The 9,048-nt window shown below is 41.7% G+C and overlaps 1 protein-coding gene and 1 pseudogene across 1 annotated transcript in view; one reads left to right on the forward strand and one right to left on the reverse strand.

Annotated features, from left to right (window-relative positions):
- The window catches only part of NELL1 (NEL-like 1 (chicken)), a 1,067,650-nt gene that overhangs the window by 994,269 nt on the left and 64,333 nt on the right, over positions 1 to 9,048 (reverse strand). The window lies entirely within an intron of this gene.
- LOC105001971 lies at positions 7,331 to 8,222 on the forward strand (annotated as a pseudogene).

Genomic DNA, 9,048 nt, shown 5'->3' on the forward strand with positions numbered 1-9,048 from the left:
AAAAATATCAATAACCTCAGATATGCAGATGACACCACCCTTATGGCAGAAAGTGAAGAGAAACTAAAAAGCCTCTTGATGAAAGTGAAAGTGGAGAATGAAAAAGTTGGTTTAAAGCTCAACATTCAGAAAACAAAGATCATGGCATCCGGTCCCATCACTTCATGGGAAATAGATGGGGAAACAGTGGAAACAGTGTCAGACTTTATTTTTCTGGGCTCTAAAATCACTGCAGATGGTGACTGCAGCCATGAAATTAAAAGACACTTACTCCTTGGAAGGAAAGTTATGACCAACCTAGATAGCATATTCAAAAGCAGAGACATTATTTTGCCAACAAAGGTTTGTCTAGTCAAGGCTATGGTTTTTCCTGTGGTCATGTACGGATGTGAGAGTTGGACTGTGAAGAAGACTGAGCGCTGAAGAATGGATGCTTTTGAACTGTGGTGTTGGAGAAGACTCTTGAGAGTCCCTTGGACTGCAAGGAGATCCAACCAGTCCATTCTAAAGGAGATCAGCCTTGGGATTTCTTTGGAAGGAACGATGCTAAAGCTGAAACTCCGTAGTTTGGCCACCTTATGTGAAGAGTTAACTCATTGGAAAAGACTCTGATGCTGGGAGGGATTGGGGGCAGGAGGAGCAGGGGATGACAGAGGATGAGATGGCTGGATGGCATCACTGACTCAATGGACGTGAGTGTGGGTGAACTCCGGGAGTTGGTGATGGACAGGGAGGCCTGGCGTGCTGCGATTCATGGGGTCGCAAAGAGTCGGGCACGACTGAGCAACTGAACTGAACTGAACTGGAGACATTTTTGGTCATCACAACTGGGCATAAGGATACCACTGGCGCCTACTGAGTAGAGGAAAAGGATGCTGCTAAATACCCTACGAGACACAGCACAGCCCCAACAGCAAAGAATGGTCTGGCCCCAAATGTCAACAGTGCCAAGATTGAGAAACTCTGCCTGAGAGGACCTCTAACCCAATATCTCTCTCTAATATCTCTGACAGATGGTCTTCCTGGCTTTTATGTGGATACTTGCAGGGACAGATACTCACCACCTCCTAACAAACCCATTCCTTTATTCATCAGCTCTACTGCAGAATGTCTCTCTGTAGATTAAATCAAAATTTAAAACTTTCTACTAGTTGGTCCTACGTGTGCTCTTTCCTCCTCCACAGAATAAATCTAAAACCTCTTGAACTTGTCAAGTGGTTGGAGCATTGAAGATCCTGGTATGCAAACCCCTGGAGGAAAACAGAACTTGAACAACCAGAGTCCTTGCCCTCAGGAAGCTTACACCCTAACTGAGGAAACAGAGAGATGATCAAGCTGCAAAATAAGGCAAAATAAAATGTAGACTGAAGATGATTTTAATATTCCATACCCTCCAGGAGAAATATGCCATACCCTCCATGTATTCCCTGGTAGCTCTGTTGATAAAGAGTCTGCCTGCAGTGCAGGAGACCTGGTTCGATCCCTGGGTCAGGAAGATCCCTTGGAGAAGGGAATAGCTACCTACTCAAGTATTCTTGCCTGGAAAATCCATGGACAGAGGCGCCTAGCAAGCTGCAGTCCATGGGGTCGCAAGAGTTGGACATGACTGAGCAACTAAAATACCACCAGGAGAAAGAACTCATTCAATTCTGAAGTCATCCAGGATGGGTCAAGAAAAAAAATGTGATACATGTGAAGGAAGTTAAAGAGGCAGAAATGGAGACATCTCTGGATGATGAGAGAGCACAGCGTGACATCATCAAAGTACAACACATACTCAAGGATCAGACGTGTGATGGACAGGTCTTAGAATCAGGAATGTGATGTGGTGGGAAACAAGAACATAAAGATGAGGTGACAGGTCTCCAATGTTATGCGAAGGAGTTTGGATTCTTCAGGACACATTCAGAACACAGCAATGTGTGACAGGTCCTATTGGAGGACAATGCTGGCCACAGCTTGGAGTGTGGACTAGAGAAAAGTGTGATTAGCAATGGTATGAGGGGAAATCAGAATGAGAGATCGTTTGGGAAGGAAAGAGATAGGTATGTGTTATGGACTAAATTGTGTGCCCCCCCCCCACATACACAAATTCCATGCTGAAGTCCTAACCCCCAATGTGATGGTGTTTGGAGGTGGGGCCTTTGGGAACTAATTAGGTTCAGATGAAGTCCTTGGAGTGATCTGGACATTACATCCCTATTAAGATGGCCTAAGGATGACGGCATAGGTTCTTCTGGTTCATATTGAACCATTAAAATAACCAGGTCTTTTTCTCATAAACTGCTCTCAAGGTAGTCTTGGGCAGCTGAGCCATTGGGAACTAATTTATACTCAATTCCTATGAAATTTCATCCTGTCCGTTTCAGTTCCTGGCTCTTGCTTATGGGTATATGAGGACCTTGATTTGACATTCAGGGAAGGAGTTATTCCTCCCAGCTCTTCAACACCTCCAGCAACAGCTGTGGCATAGGGGAACTGGGCAGACTTTGGGTTGGTTGGGGGTTGGTTGGAAGGAGGGTTTGGTTTCGGCTGGTTTGCAGCTTCACTCTCAGCTTCTTTCCTGCTTGCCTCACTCAGACCCTGGCAAAGGTACCCAGGGTCTTTGTCTGAGAGCAACAGATGAGGGCAGCCCTTCAGGTCATGGCACCCCTCATGACTGCCTGCACACCTCACTGCCAGAAACCACAGAGGTTCTTCTCTGTCCTGTGAGGGGAAGTAAGAGAAGAAATGCCAGAGACATGGACTGTGGGGAAGGGGTTCTGTCCTATCCTCACTTGATATAATGTAAAATAACTGAATTGAGTGAAATAGCATTGAGTGACATTCTTTTATTTTTGCCAGCAGAGCTGTGTGATTCTGAACTTTTCACAAAGTCTAAAAACAATCAAGTCCATAGGCTGACATTAAAGCTCTATACTGCAATGTACTGTCAAATATAAATCTCTAAAATGGCAAATCTATAGGGAGAAAATTATAGAAATTAGACTCACTATAATTTTGAAAACTGAATTTTTATGTTGCAGACATTTGTGTTATATCCATTCTGTTATTCTCTTTTAATGTCACCTAAAGGCAGTCAATTATCCTTTGGGGGGAGGCCTTTCTTTTTTGATATGATCACGTCCTCCCTTTTTTGATATTAAAATATCTTTTCTCCATAAATATTGGTGAAATGAATAGATGATACTTAACATATTTGCAGCCTTACTTGGCAAAAATAAAAAATTGAAGACTCTGCATCATTTCCTAAATGTTTTCTATAACTTTACCAGATTGTGAAACCCAAAATTCCAGGAGCTGTTGACCCAAAGGTCTGATAAGTACACCTATGTTGTCTTCATCCAGGTTGCTGATGAAAAATGCCAGCCCAGAGAGGATTATGTACAAAATCAGACAGCATGGCCCTGAGGACCACCATTCAGGTCAATATCAATCCATGAATCAACAGATTTAGGATATGTTTGTTCAACTAACTATAAATCCACCTATTTTATTTTCTTGGCTCCAGAATCACTTCTGATGGTGACTGCAGCCATGAAATTAAAAGATGCTTGCTCCTTGGAAGGAAAACTATGACAAACCTAGACAGTGTGTTAAAAAGAAGAGACAACGCTTTGCTGATAAGTCATATAGTCAAAGATATGGTTTTCCAGTAGTCATGTATGGACATGAGAAATGGACCATTAAGAAGGCTGAGTGCTGAAGAATTGATGCTTTTGAACTGTGGTGCTGGAGAAGACTCTTGAGAGTCCCTAGGACTTCAAGGAGATCAAACCAGTCAATCCTAAAGGGAATCAGTCCTGAATATTCATTGGAAGGACTGATGCTGAAGCTCCAATACATTGGCCACCTGATGTGAAGAGCTGACTCATTGGAAAAGACCCCAATGCTGGGAAAGACTGAGGGCAAGAGGAGAAGGGGGGGTGGGGGTGCCAGAGGATGAGATGGTTGGATGGCATCATTGACTCAATGGACATGAGTTTGAGCAAATTCCGGGAGACACTGAAGGACAGGGAAGCCTGGTGTGCTGCATTTCATGGGGTCATAAAAAGTTGGACACGATTGAACAACTGAACAGCAATGACAGATTATCAACAAGCTCACATTCAACCATCATGCCCAAAGAGTAGCTTGAGAGACTGTGCTTAAGTCCCCACTGAAATCAAAGTATACATGTGTATGAGATAACAATGGATGAACTGGTTGAAAATCCAGAAGTACTTGAGGGTTTTTCCCTGTTCATTATGCATTTTCCCTTCTTCCTGTAACTACACTATGGTTTTCCTTTGAAGAACCACCACTCAATCACTTTCAGTCTATTGGGTCCAGGTCTTGACTCCACCCCTCAACTCTATGGGTGGATATGTGGCTGGCCAGGCTGGCCAATCAGCATCATCCACCTTTCTGAGTATAGTATTTGGATCAGGGATGGGTGTAAGACTGATGACAATCAAAAGGATGGTTCTAAAGTTTTGTTTTTTTTACTTAATGACAAAAAAAGGCATCTTTCCACTGACATTCTGGAGAGAATATGATAAAAACCTGGGATCCTAGGGGCAACCTGAAGTGAAGTGAAGTCGCTCAGTCATGCCCAACTCTTTGTGACCCCATGGATAGTAGCCTGCACCAAGCTCCTCGGTCCATGGGATTTTCAAGGCAAGAAGTACTGGAGTGGGTTGCCATTTCCTTCTCCTAGGGGCAACCTAGCTCCCCAAAAGAACAGCCTGCCTGCATATAACCAGCTCCAAACAGTAGAGCTAAAAACTGAAGAGAAAGTGAGATTGTCATGATGACATCATTAGAGTACCTTAATCCACAAGGATTCAAGTCACTTCTATCCCTAACATTGGTTACATGAGTCAATTAAATTTCTCCTTTTTACTTAAGCCACTTGAGTTGTCTGTTGATTACTGCAAGTAAAAGAGCTTGACTGGTACATAAGATTCTTTCAAAAATATGAGTTTGGCAAGTCCTATCATTTCATTTATCACACATTTAGTATGTGCCTTCACAGTTCAAGGCACTGTGCTAAACTCAGGGATACAACTGAGAATAAACTTGGTTCTGGCCTTTAAAGAGGTAGTTTAGTGAAGGAGACAGACATGTGAGAACATATGTGTTCAGGGCCAGAGCCAAGGATAATTAATGTAGGAGCACGCAGACCAAACTGAACAGATTCTACCTTTCAGGGTCCACAAAGCCATCAGAGAAAGGTGACATCTGAATAGATTCCTTGTCTTTAACATTTACTCATTTATTTGGCTGCTTTGGATCTTAGTGACAGCATGCAGGATCTTCATCACCACATGTGGACTCTAGTTTGTGACGCATGGGCTCAGTAGTTGCTGTGGGCTCTCCGGTACTGCAAAGGCAGATTCCTAACCACTGGACCACCAGGGAAGTCCCTCAGTGGATTCTTGAACCAGCTCCAGGGGAGTCAACAATTTCTCTTCTAATGTTCCCATGTGTTTAATTAAGAAAGAAATCTAGAAATTTTTCTGGAAGAGCCTTTAAGATCACTAAGTTATGCTTTCTGAAACTCAGAATTTCCCCTTTAAAAAAAATAATTATAAAGTGTATATATCTACCCTTTCATCACCTCCCTCATTCTCCATGATTTCCCTAAGATTATAAGACAGAGGTTGAATGATCAAAACTAAGTTTATTCTCTTTCTCCAGATGAGATTATCTGAGCTTCGGGGCTAGAACTTGCTTAAAGCACTCTGAAACTCTTTCCATTTCATAACTAAATTGGACTTTCACTTTCTGTTTGTTCCACACTGTTCCATATTAAGATCATTTTTCTAGAAGGCAAGATTGAGCCAAATAAAAAGAAAAGTGTTTTTGTACTCATCTGTTAATCTTATACCTCCCATACCAAGCATGATTCCCATTCTTATCTTTTTCTTCTATTTCTCCAAGACACAGTCAATGGTAAGATTTTAGAAACATGGTAATTTCTAGTACATGAGATATATGTCTGAAATTTCCTGTTTAAAGGACAATAACTGGCACAAAGAATAATTTTGTGGTGTCCCCAGTTATAACTTTAATACAGAAAATTCACAAAGAAGAGTTGGTTTTTCTCTGCCATTTGTATAAGAGATGTTTATAAATTTTTGCCACCTCACAGTTCCTGCTATAGGAACGGGTACTCTCAAAGCTGACTAAAGATAGAGTTAGCATCAGATCATCTCAATAAATGCAAGAAAAGCACCTGACCAAAATACAACAACCTTTCATTATAATAGAGGGGAAGAACTCTTAAAAAGTAGATTTAAAAGTTCTAACCACAAGGGTAGAAAAGGTAACTGTGTTTGGTGGCAGATGTTAACTATATTTGTTGTGATCATTTCTCATTACATACAAATATCAAATCATTATGTGTCAGGAATGCCTAACACAGCTCCCGACATTACTGACAATTATGCTGTACAAACAAAACCAAGATAATGTTATATGTCAACTATATACCTCAAAAAAAAAGCCTCTCCACAACCTAGAAATAGATTGCAATCTCCTCATTTTGATACAGGGCATGTACCTCCAAAAAATCCTACAGGTAACATCATATTTGATGGTAAAGCACTGAATGCTTTCTCTCAAAGATGGGGACAAAAATGTTCTGCATCACTTCTATTCAGCATTGTACTAGAAGTGCTAAACTGTGCAATATGGCAAGAAAAGAAATCAATGACAAAAGATTAGACAGAATGAAGCAAACTGCCATCATTAACAGATGCTGCTGCTGCTGCTGCTGCTGCTAAGTCACTTCAGTGTCCAATTCTGTGTGACCCCATAGACGGCAGCCCACCAGGCTCCCCCATTCCTGGGATTCTCCAGGCAAGAGCACTGGAGTGGGTTGCCATTTCCTTCTCCAATGCATGAAAGTGAAAAGTGAAAGGGAAGTCACTCAGTCGTGTCCAACTCTTAGCAATCCCATGAACTGCAGCCCACCAGGCTCCTCCATCTATGGGATTTTCCAGGCAGAGTACTGGAGTGGGGTGCCATTGCCTTCTCCACATTAACAGATAACATCATTGTAAATGAAGAAAACCTTACAGAAGACATGAAAGAAAAAAAAAAAAAAACAGAACAAGTAAGTGGATCTAGCAAGATCTCAAGAAGAATGGTCAATATATAAAAGTTAATTGCAATTCTAACAAACAGAAACAATTAAAAGTGAAAGTTAAATGGTACTACATTTTAAATAGGTTTTTAAAATCTAACATCAAAGAGTATATCCAATGAAAGGTGTCCAACACCTCCACACTAAGAGCTACAAAATAATGCTGAGAGATATTTTTTAAAACCTGAATTGGATGAGCCCTGGGAGACGCTGGCTGTTCGGTTTTCCGAGGAGCGGCTGCTACTGGTGGCCTTTTTGCAGATATATTGTTGTCACTGAACACTGGCCCTAGAGAAGCTCAGCCATCAATATGTCCAAGTACAAACTGATTATGTTAAGACATGGAGAGGGTGCCTGGAATAAAGAGAACCGCTTTTGTAGCTGGGTGGATCAGAAACTCAACAGTGATGGACTGCAGGAAGCGCGGAACTGTGGGAAGCAACTCAAAGCACTAAACTTTGAGTTTGATCTCGTGTTCACATCCATCCTGAACCGGTCTATCCACACAGCCTGGCTGATCCTGGAAGAGCTGGGGCAGGAGTGGGTTCCTGTGGAGAGCTCCTGGCATCTCAACGAGCGTCACGACGGAGCCTTGATCAGTCTCAACAGGGAGCAGATGGCATTGAATCATGGCGAGGAGCAGGTGAGGCTGTGGAGAAGGAGCTACAATGTGACCCCTCCTCCCATCGAGGAGTCCCATCCTTACTACCATGAAATCTACAACGACCGGAAATATAAAGCGTGTGATGTGCCTTTGGATCAGCTGCCACGATCCGAGAGCTTAAAGGATGTTCTGGAGAGACTCCTTCCCTATTAGAATGAGAGGATTGCTCCTGAAGTATTGCGTGGTAAAACCGTTCTGATATCTGCTCATGGAAATAGCTGCCGGGCACTCCTGAAATATCTGGAAGGTATCTCGGATGAAGAAATTATCAACATTACTCTTCCTACTGGGGTCCCCATTCTCCTGGAACTGGACGAGAACCTGCATACTGTTGGGCCTCACCAGTTCCTGGGCGACCAAGAGGCTATCCAAGCAGCCATTAAGAAAGTTGACGATCAAGGAAAAGTGAAACGAGCTGACAAATAGTTTTTCCCACGTGCTGGCTAGGAATAGCTGCAGAAGGAATGGCATGCGGTGTGTTATGAGTGCTCATCTCCCACACCCCCCCTTTTTTTTTTCTGTCTTCCCACCTGATTTTTCCAGATCTAGGCTGTGGGGTAGAGTTTGTAGAGGTAATTAGGTCTTAACGTTGGCCCAGTTAAAGGCTTTAGGATGCCCATAGCCTTATGTGCTAACCCCTGCCAGCCTCCTTTTAATTAGTCACTAAGTTAATCACCAGTGGGGCTTAATCAATGTCCTAAGTTTCTGAGATGGAAAAGCAACAAGTGAAGCTTAACTTCAAGGTCGTCCTCATTCAGTAAATCAGTATTGAGTCACTATTGACAGACCTTCACTTCAATAAGACGTTTGTATTTATAGAAAATTTCTGGGATGATAATAAAGGATATTAGATAATAAAAAAAAAAAACCACCTGAATTGATGGAAAGATATATAATGTTCATGCGTTAACCCATAGAAAGCTCAATATTTTTAAGATGCACATTATCCCAAATTGATACATAGATTTAATACAATTCATATCAAAACTCCAGTAGAATTTTTTTAAGAAATTGAAAAATTTTGTTGATGTTTAGTAGAAACCAATGTAATACTGTAAAGCAATTATCCTTCAATTTAAAAAAAGAAAAAGAAAAACTGATGCTAAAATTTAAATTGAAATTGAAAAGATCTAGAATTACCAAGAAATAATGAAAAAAGACCAAAGCTGCAATTACTACACTATCTGATTTCAAGATTTACCATAAAGCTGCAATGATCGAGAGTGTGATAATAGTGTAAGAATAAAGCCAC

The sequence above is a fragment of the Bison bison genome, unplaced genomic scaffold, assembly GCF_000754665.1.
Source record: "Bison bison bison isolate TAMUID 2011002044 unplaced genomic scaffold, Bison_UMD1.0 scf7180017864388, whole genome shotgun sequence".
NCBI lineage: Eukaryota > Metazoa > Chordata > Mammalia > Artiodactyla > Bovidae > Bison > Bison bison.